General features: G+C 31.1%; 1 pseudogene; it reads left to right on the forward strand.

Annotated features, from left to right (window-relative positions):
• The first annotated feature begins 2,633 nt into the window (after positions 1-2,633).
• On the forward strand, positions 2,634-11,880 carry LOC114186683 (annotated as a pseudogene).
• The last annotated feature ends 3,259 nt before the right edge of the window (positions 11,881-15,139 follow it).

Genomic DNA, 15,139 nt, shown 5'->3' on the forward strand with positions numbered 1-15,139 from the left:
GTGTTATTAAAATTGTCTTTACTTGTGTATTGTTTTAAACGTGAGTTACTAATAAATGTGTGAATTGGTTGTTTTTTGATAGAAAGTAGAGAATTAAATCAGTGGACGTCATGCGAACGTGATGTGTAAGTAACATCTTTTGAAAAAACAATGTGTCCACATAGATGCACAATTTGATTATGTCAAAATAATACGTTCCAGAATGTTAAATTGTCACCGCGTGACTTTCCATATACAGTACAACACGAGTAGGTCCTACTGCAAGTGTTTGCAAGTAAACTACCAATTAAAAGATAACAAGAAAAAGAGTTTATTTTAACGACAATCTATTTTTCTACGTAAAAACACTATTGAAAAAAGAAGTTAACGCAAGCAATCTTATGAAAAAGAATAAAAAATAAAATAACAAATACTCTATAAACTAAAAACTTGGGTTAAATTATTTTTTTTATCCCTCTATTTCTCATGAAATTTCAGTTTGGTCCTTAAGTTTTTAGTTGTCTCAATTTGGTCCTCATTTTCTTAAAAATGACTCAATTTGGTCCGTTAACTTTGATCAGACAGTGTTAAAGTTAACACCACATGTCAATTTCTGGTTTTTTTAAATTTTTTTAATTTTTTTAAATTTTTTTTTTAATTTTTGACACATGTCACTTTATAGTTGTGTCACATGTCAAAGTGACATAATTTGGTCCCTATATTTGTTTTTACTTTTAATTTAAACCCAATTTTTGTAAAAATGAAGTAATATTGTCTTTCCTTAAATTGACACTAAATTTTACTGTTTTATAAATTGTATGGTGATATTCTTACTAAAATTAACGTTTTTATTAAATATTTCTATAAATATTTTAAATTAACTTTAAATTCTACACAAAACATTAGACTTTGGTGTTGTTTTGAACTTGAAATTTAGTTTCTAAACTTATGTGTGACAAGTTATTTGATTTTTAATCTTCACTAAATTTGTATAATATGATACATTTGATGCCTTTATATGTGATGACAAAATTGTTAATTTTTGAAATTAAGTTTGGGGTTTAACTTTGTTTAATAATAAAACTAAAAAAAAGTTTATTTAAAGATATTTCTACAAATATTTATTAAAAACGTCAATTTTATTAAGAATATCATCATAAGTTGTATACAAATAATAAATTGAGTATCAATATAAGGAGGGACAATATTGCTTCATTTTTATAAAAAAATGGGACTAAATTGAAATTAAAAACAAATATAGGAACCAAATTGAGTCACTTTGACAAGTGACACAACTGTGAAATGACACGTGTCAAAAATAAATAAAAAAATCCAAAAAATTCAGAAATTGACACGTGACGTTGCCTTTAACACCGTCTGGTCAAAATTAACGGTGAGGACCAAATTGAGTCACTTTGACATGTGACACAACTGTGAAATGACACGTGTCAAAAATAAAAAAAATAAAAAAAAATCTAAAAAATCCAGAAATTGACACGTGGCGTTGCATTTAACACCGTCTGGTCAAAGTTAACGGTGAGGAACAAATTGAGTCACTTTGACACGTGACACAATTGTGAAATGACACGTGTCAAAAATAAAAAAATAAAAAAAATTCAAAAAATTTAAAAAATCCAGAAATTGACACGTGGTGTTGCCTTTAACACCGTCTGGTCAAAGTTAACGGTGAGGAACAAATTGAGTCATTTTTAAGAAAATGAGGACCAAATTGAGACAAAGAAAAACTTGAGGACTAACTGAAATTTTATAACAAATAGAGGAAACAAAAGAGTAATTTAACCAAAAATTTAAGCACGAGTCAAAATTAAAAATATAAAACAAGTTATATAAATTGACTTATGTTATAGTTTATACCGAAGAAAATTTCAAATTTTTTCTTTAAAATATTTATAAAAAAGCTTCCTTCCAAAACTTCAACAAATTTTCCTCAAGCAACCTGCATAGCCGCCCCTAGTTGGGAAAATTTCAAACAAATAGTCTGAGATGTGAATCCTTTACCAGTCAAGATCAATGTCTCTCATAATAAATCTAAAATGTGTTAAAAATAAAAATAACACCAATTTATTTAAATAAGTTCGTATTAAACATCATTATAAACTTTGACATATTAACTATTATGATATTTCAAAATTTATAAAAAAATTGATTTAAAGAACTTGGTTGTCAATGTTCGAATATAAAACCAATTTATAATATACTTACTAAGTTAATAAAAACATATTTATTAAAAATAAAGTGAAATATATCAGAAAAAATGAGAGAATAACTATTGATAAATAGAAAAAAAGAGAAGAGCATAGATAGACGATTTTATAAAAAAGTTTATAAAAATAACGGTTAATTTTCAAAAATATAATAAATAATTATATTTTAAAAGGTAAAATTGATATTTTGAAATATGGACACAAAAAAGGGAATCCTCTTTATATGTTGTTATGGATAAAACATTTTTTATGATTTTTTATCTTGTAAGCATTTTTGTAAAATTAAATTAATTGAAAGTTTATAATCAAAATCTATGTTTATAAATGGTTGTATAAACTTATAAGGATTCGTTATTTGAAAAATCAATAAACTTTCACAATTTAAGCCACGTGGATCATTTGCTCCGATATAAAGAACCCCAAACCAAACCCTAGACAATAGTTCTAAACCCAAAACTTAGGTTGGAAAATAAGATTAACCATGTTGACCTTGAGAAATTCACATGTGCACCGAATAAGTATCCTCAATAGTTCATCTTTCCCTTTATATATACATGGGGAAGATACTCAGAATAATAGGAATAGAAATTGGTGGTTCTTGAAGCAGCGCAAACTCTCTTTTCCTACACAGAGAAAGGTTCATAGGTGCAAGAAAGTTGTAATGGCAAGCAGTTCCAGAAACAGCAACACCATCACTGCTTCTCAAACTGTGAAGGCCCTTGTCACTGTGAAGCAAAGAAGTGGTGGACTTCTTGGGAATCTCGTTAATGGAGGTCTTGATGGGATCAAGGACTTGGTTGGAAAAACACTTGTTTTGGAGCTTGTCAGCGATGACCTCGATCCAAGTAAGTTCTGTTTCTTAACATCTATATTTTCTCACATCTTTTCTTCCTTTTCTTTCATAATGTATTATGCAGATTACTTTAAATTTATACAACTTTGGTCTTAGGTTTCATGACAAAATTATCCATATACATTTGCATATTGTTTTTTATATCTATTTATGTATTATTATAAGACCTATAGTCAATTATTGTATATAAAACATTTACCAAACTATATATAGTAAATCCTTCTCTCGTAAATTCCACACAGTAAAATAAAATTAAAATGTTGAGAATAAATTTGAAGAAAATTTCTAATTACCATTTATCTATTGTCGTGAATGTAGTCACCATCACAATTGTATTTTTGCCAATTGTAATGTGCCACTTGTCCAAATGATAGATAATGTGGGGTTCTTGTTTCCCTTACTGGATATCACCTTATCCAGAGGAAAGAAAAGTCAAATTCTTCTATTAAAATGCAATTATAAAATAAATATATAATTTAATATTTGGATTTTATGCTGTAAAAATTATTATAATGATTTTAAATCATGTTATAGACGAAATATATTTTAACTTATTATAACAGTTTAAACTAAATTAAATAGTATCTTTCTTCTTTCTTATATTACATATATTCAAATTTAAATTAACAAATGTACATGACTTACACTAAATGACTTGTTACTATATTCCTGGACAACATTGTATCTTTTTATTTTTAAAAATTTAAATGTTTACATTTTAAATTTTAAAATCTAATTCAGATGTTCACATAAAAAGATATTTTTCAACTACTGAGGAAATATTAATTATTTGCCAGCAAAGGTTTGAAGATATTATTGAATGAATTTATTCCATTCGTACATAAATATACAGTTCTAAACACGATCTGAATGGATTTCAATACGCTGGCTCCAAATTAATTGGAGTACGGTTTGATATAAATTGAGAAAATGAAAAAGAAAATGTTTCTTCCACATCAAGAGTAAATTTTAAGTAATATAGGAATAATGGTTGAGTTAGTCGTAAGAAAATCTATAACTATACATGAAAGGATTCCTTTTTTGTGTCCACATTTCATAATTCCAACTTTACTTTTTACAATTTAATTATTTATTAAATTTTAAAAAATTAATGGTTACTTTTACAAATATTTATAAAACTATTTACTTATCTCCTTCTTCTTTCTTCTCTTACTATTCATCAATAGTTATTTTTCTCATATTTTCTCCATACATTTCTCTTTATATTTTATAAATATATTTTTATTTTGTTTATTAACTTAATAACATTACAATATCATCAATTATTAATATAATTTAAAAAATGCGTACACACAGACGCTATCGCGCCTATGTTTACGCTAGTAATTCCATAAAAATTATATATTAAAAGTTAAATATATTTTTAATCTTTGCTAAGTTAAGATTTTTTTTATTTCCCTAAAATTATATGATTCTTTTTTATTCATAATATTGTAAATTATATGAAAATATTAATTTAATTTTAGGTTGGAAAAACTGTTAAATAGTTACTCTAAATAACACGTTATAATATTAACATGTATCATCTTAAAAACATTTAAAATGTGTACAAAATGTTATCGATTTAGAGATTTTGTTTTTGGTATATACATTTTATATTTTTATTTTATGCTTACTTATATTGTAAAAGTAAAAAAATGTATAACATTATATAAAAATATACATTTAATATTTTTTTATTTTTCTCTTAATTATAATTTAAAATTAAAAATAAATTATCTGAATACAGTAAATATTTGCTTAAATCCGCACTCATTTAAGTCTGCATTTCGCGTAAATTCGCATTTGGAAAGGAAAAATTCTCGGATCAATAATTTTATGACTTTAATTTTAGAAAAGTTCACGTAAAGTCATGTGACAATTATTTTCAATTCATTCACATGTGATTGTCGATTGACTATTGTGTAAGATGCGACGAAGGGCGAAGAACACACACCATTAGCATGATTTAACTAATCTGACGATAAATAAGGGGAATCTTTCAACTCACTAACATATCTCTTATATATAATATCTCTCATATTTTCACAATCCCTACAAATTTCTGACATTCATAATATTTGATATTGTAATCATATGACATCTAATATTCCATATTGTAATATGACTCATAAAACTTTATAAGTCTACAACCCAATAAAGTTTGTATCAAATTTTCAAAATCAAAATGCGGACTTAAACGAATGTTTACTATACTTAGAGAGTACTTTAGAGTTTACTAATTTTGTTATGTAATTATTAATTTATTATTTATATTATTATAATTATTGTTTTTTTTATTATTTTTCTTAAAATATGTGTCTACATGTAGAAATTAGAAAAATAGAATGAATATTAGAAATTAAAAATATAAATTTAACTAAATCTACATGTTGGTTTAATGTGTAAGGTAAGATGTGTTTTGTTTCCTTTTAAAATTTCAAATATATTAAAAACATCTATCAAAATTCCATTGTATTATTTTCGTCCCTTATACATAAATTTTAGGTCTTTTTTATTGATAACGATATAAATAAAAGAAAACTTTTATATTCACCATAAGAAAATTCATAAACAACAATGAAGTTTAGTGACAAAAAATATGTGCAGATATTAATTCTTTTTGTACTGAAAATCTCGATACGTTATGCTAGTGACTAATTTAAAAAACAATTTATAATAGAAACTATTTTAGTTACCAATTTAAAGATTAATTATAATTTTTTATTCATAATAGACACTATTTTACTTGACAATAATTTTTAGTTTATAATTTTACTGTCTAAATTGGTCACTGTAGTTATTAATTATTGGTTAAAATACTCTCTTGGTTCATGTTTTTGTTGAAAAATCTCAAATAGGTCCTGAGATTTTTTTTAGTCTCAATTAGGTCAATATTTTTGAAAATGTGTAACAATTAGGTCCATTCCATCAGTATAGAGTTAACAATGTTAAGGATGTGCCACGTGTCAGCTCCATATTTTTTTTAATTTTTTTTGAAAATTATTCATGCCACGTGTCACGTCAGTATTGCGCCACGTGTCAAGTCAGTAAGGTGACACGTGTCAAATCATTGTCTGAATCTCAATTTGGTCCATATATTTGTTATTTTTATTACATTTCAGTCCATTTTTTTAAAATTTTTTAAATATATTTATTTTAACTTTTTACAAAATTGTTTTAAAATTTTATATTTAAATTTATAAAATTTTTATTTTTAAACCAACTCTAACATTTGTATATAAATTATTTAAAACAATTTTGTAACAAGTTAAAATAAATATTTTAAAATTTTAAAACAAAATATAAAATAAACTTAATATATTATTAGAATGTTTAATAAAAATATCATTATAAAATTTATATAAAAATTAAATTTGATCTCAATTTGGAAAGGATGAAATTGAAAATTAAAAAAAAGGACTGAAATATAATTAAAATAACAAATATATGGATCAAATTGAGATTCAAACAATGACTTGACATGTGTCACCTTACTGACTTGACACGTGGCATAATATTGATGTGACACGTGGCATGAATAATTTTCAAAAAAAAATTAAAAAATTCAAAAAAATGAGAAGCTGACACATGGCATATCCTTAACACCGTTAACACCATAGTAACGGAATGGGCCTAATTGTTACACATTTTAAAAAATATGGACCTAATTGAGATTAAAAAAAATCTTAGGACATATTTGAGATTTTTCAACAAAAACATGGACCAAGGGAGTATTTTAACCTTAATTATTTTTTATCACTAAAATTAATCATTATTTAGAAAAAAAATTAGTGATACATATCAATTAAAAGTGATTCTTATTAGATACATAATTGAAATCGTCATTTTCTTAAGTTATTTATTATTATTAACGAGTTAGAAAATAATTTGAAATTTTAAGATGTAATGTTGAAATTTTAGAGAAATGAAAATAATATGTTTAAGAAAATGAATATATTTTATACATGAATTAATTAAAATTTAGAATCCATGTGTGATATATTTGTTAATGTGGTTATTAAACTTTTGAATAAATGAAGAAACGAAGAGGGAGAGAAAGACAAGAGAGAGTAATGTGCATAAGAGCGGGTCAACAGATGATGAGGTAGAATATGAAGTGACAATAGAGTTACCAGCAAGTTTTGGGAATGTGGGTGCGGTTTTGGTACAGAATCAGGACCACAATGAGCTCTTCCTGAAGACCATAGCTCTTCATGGCCTCCCTAGTGGTCCTGTGCACTTTGCCTGCGATTCATGGATTCAACCAAACACTCAATCTTCTCAAAGAGAGTCTTCTTCGCTAACAAGGTCCTACTTACTAAAACCTTTTAATATATATATATATATATTTCATTTTTAAGTAATGCTCATATATATATTTGAATGCATGGAACAGTTGTACTTGCCATCAGAAACACCAAGTGGATTGAGAAAGTTGAGGGAAGAGGAATTGGTGGCAATAAGAGGAAATGGAGAAGGGGAACGCAAAAGCAGTGATAGAATTTACGACTATGATGTTTACAATGATTTGGGAGATCCTGACACCGACATTGACCTCAAAAGGCCTGTTCTCGGTGGCTCCCACCAATATCCATACCCAAGACGCTGTCGCACAGGTCGAAACCCATCAAAAGCAGGTTCTTTACTAATTTCTCTGTCACTTTTTTATTTTTTTTTCTTTTCTTTTTATAACAAAAATAGATTATGTAGTTAATTAAGTTTTAAATGGGTTATAAACTTAAATGTTTTTTAATGAGTTTATTAAACAGGCTTAGTTTATTAAGTACTCAAACAAATTATATTTTCCAATTATGTTATTTTTAACTACAATATTAATAACAAAAAATTTAATAAACTTTATCTTCATAAAAGATTTAAAATTTAATTAAATAATATTTTTTATTATTATCTCTCCATTAAAAAAAAATATTATCGTTTTTTTTGTAAGATATTGACCACGTTACCCTCCACCAAATGAATCATTATGTCTTCCTTGCTACTTTACCAAATACAATATATCACTTTTACATTTATTGTCTCTATGTATAGTTGTTTGAATACCTGCTAAAAAAACATGGTGTGAGAAGTGACAAGAAAACATAATATTCTGGATAGACAAAGTTTTTTTTTTTTAATCCATAAAAGGAATGAATAAAATATAAATATAAGAACATTTGGGTGATTTATTCCATAAAAATGAATAATACAATTGAATAAAAGAGTTTGATAGACTAAATCTATATTCGCCAGTTCCATATCTTACTAAAATTTCATATGTGAATTTCTTTCGACTCTCACGATTAGATATTTTTCTTTATATAGAGTCTAATATTACCAAGATAATCTCATTACGATTTTTGTTATTAATATATTTCATACATCACGACACAATAATATTTCTACCCTATTTTAACATAAAATTTTATAGTTCAACGAAGTGTAAGCTATTCTAGGTAGAGAGTACTATGACTAAATTTTTTAAAAAATTGGTCCGAAGGAAATCTTTTCTTGCTCAATGAATTATGCACATGCCTTGCTCTCAAATTTCCGATATTTCATTTTTGCTCGGCCGCTTTTTTAGTCGCTCAAGAACATACCTTCTTGTACTATTTTTGACAAGCTCATCCAATGAGTGTTACTTCATCTAGGAACTCTTCGAAATACAAATTTTGTATTTTTGCTTTGCGAGCCTCATGCTCATCCCACGAATCTGCATAATTTTGCAATTTTGCAGTTGTGAGAAATGTACTCCTAACCAATTTATTTAAGCATTCCTTCCACCCACTTATGAGGTAAAAACACCCATATTATAATAGTACACCACCAAAATCACAACTAATGAGAGTCACTATAAATGCGAAAAGAACTTAGAATATATGAACATATTTCACTTCTTCAAATTATCACTGGTTGACAATTTGTTATAAATCACACATTTTTCTTCCTAAAATGTTAACTGTATTCCGCCATTTCTTATAACTCTGGCTATATACATATTTTCTCCCAATTACTTTTTTTTTTCCCTTTTTTCTTTGTCTACAATATATAAATTTTAATTAACTAGAAAATAACTTGTTTAAAGAAGAGAGTTGCAGGTTTTCTCTCCTCTGAAAATTTGTTTCCATTGCTGCAATACTGCTTAACTTTTTAAGGACTATTACTAACTGTTACTTTCCCTTTCTTGACATATTTTCATCGTGTATAAGTTTGTAACAGATTTTCCTCTAATTTTATTTTTGGTTTTTGATTGTTCTTACATAGATCCATTGTCTGAAAAGAAAGGATTAAACTTCTATGTTCCTCGCGATGAGGTGTTTTCTGACATAAAACAAACACAGTTCACAACAACTACAATATCCTCAGGAATAAGTTTAGTTTTGGAGTCCTTAGATGCAATTCTGTCTGACCAAGATCTTGGATTTGTGAGCTTCGAAGACATAGACACGCTCTATAAAGAGGGATTCCACTTGCCACAGCTTCAAGCCAATGGATTGAATGTGCTTCAAAGGGCAATTCCGAAGTTACTCAGTGTTGTCAATGATCAACAGAACCTTCTACGTTTTGATACCCCAGAAGCATTTAAGAGTAAGTTCACTTGAATTTCATAACAAGAAACAAAGCTTGTCACATCATTACGTGCTTTAAAATTATTTTTCTGCAATATACTACATCGATTTGATATTCCAGATGGTGAATTTAATATGACACAATGTACTTATAATCTTTAGTGGGAAATCATGTTAGCTAAGTTTCCAACACAATTCAACATGTAAAAGATAAAGAAACAATTGGGTTTTCTACATTTATATGATTGTGTGCTTGGAAATTGCAGGGGATAGATTCTTTTGGTTATCAGATGAACAATTTGCCAGGGAAACTTTGGCAGGAGTCAACCCATATAGCATCCAAGTGGTCAAGGCAAGAGTAGCACAAAATATTTGGTTTTTGCTTCTGGTATCATACACACTGAAATGTTCTTCAATAATTTGTTCTCATTTTATTCATTCTGCAGGAGTGGCCCTTGAAAAGTAAATTAGATCCCCAAATCTATGGGTCACCAGAATCAGCAATCACTAGCGAAGTCATTGAGCCACAAATAATTAGTTATTGCACAATTGAAGAGGTACCAAAGCATTGACTTTACTAAATTAGACTGTGTTATGATTAAAAGTAATACTTAGTTTGGATACAAGCAGGCTATTGAACAGAAGAAGTTGTTTATGTTAGACTACCATGATTTGTTCTTACCATATGTAAGAAAAGTAAGAGAGATTAAGGGAACAACATTATATGGATCACGGACTCTATTCTTCCTCACTGAACAAGGAACATTGAAACCATTAGCTATTGAGCTCACAAGACCAGCTATGGAAGGCAAGCCACAATGGAAGCAGGTCTTCAAACCAGCTTCTCATTCCTCTTCTTATCCAACCAATCTCTGGCTTTGGAGGCTGGCCAAAGCTCATGTTCTTGCCCATGATTCAGGTTATCATGAACTTGTAAGCCATTGGTGAGTGCAGTTATGTTATGTTATTCTCTTTTGCCCTTCATAATATAATGACACAACGATCAAACAAATTAGTTGTTTGGTATGGGAAGTTTGAAGGGTCTCTCTAACTTTGTATGCAAAAATTGTTCAATTTCGTAGGTTAAGAACTCATTGTGCTGTAGAACCCTTCATCATTGCAACGCATAGGCAACTTAGCACCATGCATCCAATCTATAGATTACTGCATCCACACATGAGATATACCATGGAGATCAATTCCCTCGCTCGTGAGGTGCTTATCAGTGCAAATGGGGTCATTGAAACTTCTTTCACTCCAAGAAAATATTCTATGGAAATAAGCTCTGTGGCATATGATCAACTTTGGCAATTTGATTTGCAAGCACTTCCCAACGATCTTATTTCCAGGTAAAGTTCATAGAAAATGCTATTCATTTCAGAGCCAACTTTCTTCATTTATAGAACAAAGTATTAGTTTCAATATGTTTACGTCATTTTGCAAAACCACATTATTCACCTATTGATGTTAATTGTTTCTTTTATTATCTGTCAGAGGAATGGCTGTGGCTGATCCAAACGCACCACATGGCTTGAAGCTAACAATTGAAGACTACCCTTTTGCCAATGATGGTCTTCTTATATGGGATGCCATAAAAGAATGGGTAACTGAGTATGTTAACCATTACTATCCAAGCCCAAGCACAGTGGAGTCTGATGAAGAGCTCCAAGCATGGTGGACAGAAATTCGAACAGTGGGTCATGGAGACAAAGCCAAAGAACCATGGTGGCCAAATCTCAAAACACCAAAAGACCTTACTGAGATCATTACAACTATAGCATGGGTAGCTTCTGCGCATCATGCTGCTGTTAACTTTGCCCAATATGCTTATGGAGGCTATTTCCCTAACCGACCTACAATAGCTAGAAAGAACATTCCTACAGAAGACCCTTCTAAGGAAGAGTTGGAAAAACTTATAAACAACCCTGAGAAAACCTTTCTGGAATGTTTACCATCACAAATTCAATCAACCTTGGTGATGGTGGTTTTGAATTTGTTATCAGACCATTCTCCAGATGAAGAGTATATTGGACAATACGTGGAGCAATCATGGGCTGAGGATCCAACTATAAAGTCGGCCTTTGAAAGGTTTAGTACGAAGTTGAAGGAGATTGAAGGTATCATAGACTCAAGAAATGCAGATACTAATCTGAAGAACAGGAATGGTGCTGGGGTGGTGCCATATGAGCTAATGAAGCCATTCTCAGGGCCTGGAGTTACTGGAAAGGGAGTTCCATATAGCATATCAATTTGAAGATTGTGCTTCTTAGATATATACATAATTTCCTATACTAGCTTTCTTCTTTCACAAATAACAACTTAATAAGCATTTGGGTGTTTGAACTCCTGTACAAAGCACAACTTTATACTTGGAGCAGCTGTATTACATTTATACATAGGTTAATAATCATCTAAACTTTTTATCTAAAATAATATAATGTCATAATTTTGTGTTATTTGGAATCTATAATAAAATATTCACTCTGGTTTTTCATGTCCTACATTTTGCATAATTAAGAAATTGTTTGTTAGATACTTTGTCAATTTCTTCTTCTTTTAGAATAATTCTTGAAAGGTTATTATGAAATAAGGGTGCTCATGGATTCATCAAGCCCGAACTAAATTTTGATTTTTTAAATTCAATTTAAAATTTTCAATTAGATTAAATCAAATGAGATAAATTAAATATACATAACTATTATGTCTATCAAACATGGACTGAACTGATTCGACCTGACTTAGATCCAAGTTGACTCATGTAGACCTTGGTCTGGTTCACTTGACTTGACTAAGGTTTGGATCATCTCACCTCAATATCGACCAGAGATGACTTGAGTTTCTTGTTCCATACTTAGATTTCACTAGGTTTCTTCCCTTGCGTAGCTTCTTGTTTTCACTACTTTGATTCGAGAATTGTGATATATTGAACATGAAATAGTAATGGTTCTCTTTTGAATTAAAAGTGCTGCTAGAAAATAGATAAAAAAAAGTAGAACATAAAACATTGTAAGAGAACAAAAGAAAATAGCAAAAAGAGTTATTCAAAAATAGCAAAAGAAATTGAAAAGAAAACGTGCACTAGAATCACTATTATTATTCATTTGTTGTTGTTTATGTGCTTTGAATTTCGAAATTTTTGAATCTCGAAAACAACACATATATGTTTCGGTTTGTGGCCCATTGAGGGACTTTATGTAAGACTCGGGAAAATTAAATAGTTATTTAATTAATTATTTAATTAGGACGGGTAATGAGAATATTTAAAGCAATAAATGTGGAGAATTATGATGTGGAAAAGTATTAGCTCAAGTGGTTGAGAGTACTTTGGTTATGTGTGAGGACTTGGGTTCGAGTCTTATGTGTGTCATTTGGATGCTATTAAATTATGCATTTTTAGGTAATTATGTATTGAATGCGTGGTGTTATGATAAACTCTTAGAATTGTGGGAATTATCATGAAATATGAATTGGTTGAATGGTTTGGCCTTGGTGTGGTATGTGCAGGAGTGTGGGTTCAAACGTTGGTGAGAACTAAATAATTCCTTTTTGCCAAATTTTTCTTGTGCATGAATGTGGAAGGGTTAGAAACTTAGCAGCCAAGGGAGAGGTAACCTAAGGGCTGGAAAACAGCATTTGGTTAGCCTTTGTATCATTTGGTTAAAATTTTTATTTTCCCGAGAATTGGGACTGATAAAGTAAGGTAGTGAGGCTGAAAACGCAAAGGTTGGAGTGGAAAGCAAGGGCTAGGGAGGTTTGGTGAAGGGATAAGCACACCTACTCGAATTTAGCAAGGAATCCAGGTTAGGGGAGTTGCTTGTTGTGTTTTATTTCGTGTTTGATTGGTTATGTGTCGTTTTGTAAGAATGCATGAGTTTCCCTTTCTCTCGGACGCTGTTCCACGAAAAATTCTGGGAATTTGCCCAGAAACCGCCTGGCGGGCATGCAGGTGCTGCCAGGCGGCACATCAGTTTGACCTAAATTTGTTGTTTCTGCTATGAACTGCCTGGCGGTGGGATTGAGCCGCCAGGTGATGTACGCTGTATTGACACTGTTTGATTGAACTGTGTTGTATGTTGTTTTGTGTTGATTGCAATTAATGGCTATAGTTGCGAGGTTGTAAAAGACCCTGATGTTTCTGGTATTGGCACGCGTTAAATTGTCATTGGTGTAGGAATCGTGGGATAAAGTAGGGAATTCGCTGATTATTGAATTGGGTATGTAATGCTGTGTCTTGAAATCTAATGGGATGTGATGAGTGATATGAGGGAGAGCGGGTGTAATAAAATTATGCGAAACTGATGATCATTGTTAGAAGCAAAAGCGGAAATCAGATTCTGGAATTTTGGTGTTGAGCGCATGTGCAGAAATCTGGGTATGATACCCATGATCTGATGCACCGCCTGGCGGTGGATGATTGGCCGCCAGGCGACAGTGTCCTATCAGAGTGGTGTGAGAAATCTGGAGTGTGTTGGGTGGAAAATAAAACATGAGAGAAGTATAAAGGAAATGTAGGGTAGGTTGATGATCGAATAGGGGAAAATGTGAGCAAGGGTGGGGATTAGGAAATGTTAGGTATTGGAATGTTAGTCAAGGATGAAGGGAAGATGGAAGAAGGCAAAAAGAGGGAAGGAGCATATGATTTGGGTATGAGAGAAGTAAGGGACTAGGGAGTTGACAAGAGCATGCGGTATATTTAGGGGTGTGATGAAAGGTAATTGTAATGCTAGCAGTTTCCTAGGATGTATGAAGTGGTAATTTTATGTCTAAGATCTTGTTAAATTAAAGAGGACTTAAGTGAGTGGATTGATAGGGGTAAAAGCACATGTATTTGGTTACATATGATTAGTTGTAAATTCACCTATGCGAGGGCTTGATATTGGGGTTCTCCTGTGAACTTTGTGAGTGAGTTAAATGGTAGATTGGATTAACGGGGTGTCATAAACCAGAAAAGTACTGTTCTGGTATGGTGCCTAGCGGTACACTGATACCCGCCAGGCGATGGATTTAACAGGAGAGTGCACTATACTGAGGTGCACCTGGCGGCACGTCGAGCTCCGCCAGGCGGTGACGAGGAAACAGTGGGTCTGGGAGGACGCTGGCGCCTGGCGGTGAGTGCATACCGCCAGGCGGTCTGTAACTGTTTTGCCTGGCGGCGTGTGGGCCGAACCAGGCGGAAATACTATTGTTCTTTGCTTTTCTGGTGTGTTGTTTTAACTGACAATGATGCTTTGCTTGGATCGGGAGATGCTGTGCCATGAGCGGGTAGGTTCATGGATGGTGTTTGACATGTGATGGTATGAACGGGGAGGTTCATATCCAGTTACTCTCACGTGGGGATACGAGCGAGGTAGGTTCGTATGTTTCGTGCTCACGTTGAGAGATGCCACGTGCGGGGAGGTACGGGGGCTGGTGGATCACATGTGTTGGACTACAGGCAGGCAGGTCCGTAGAGTAGGACTACGAGCGGGGAGGTTCGTAGAGTAGGACTACGAGCGGGGAGGTTCGTAGAGGCA

The sequence above is a fragment of the Vigna unguiculata genome, chromosome 6 (assembly GCF_004118075.2).
Source record: "Vigna unguiculata cultivar IT97K-499-35 chromosome 6, ASM411807v1, whole genome shotgun sequence".
NCBI lineage: Eukaryota > Viridiplantae > Streptophyta > Magnoliopsida > Fabales > Fabaceae > Vigna > Vigna unguiculata.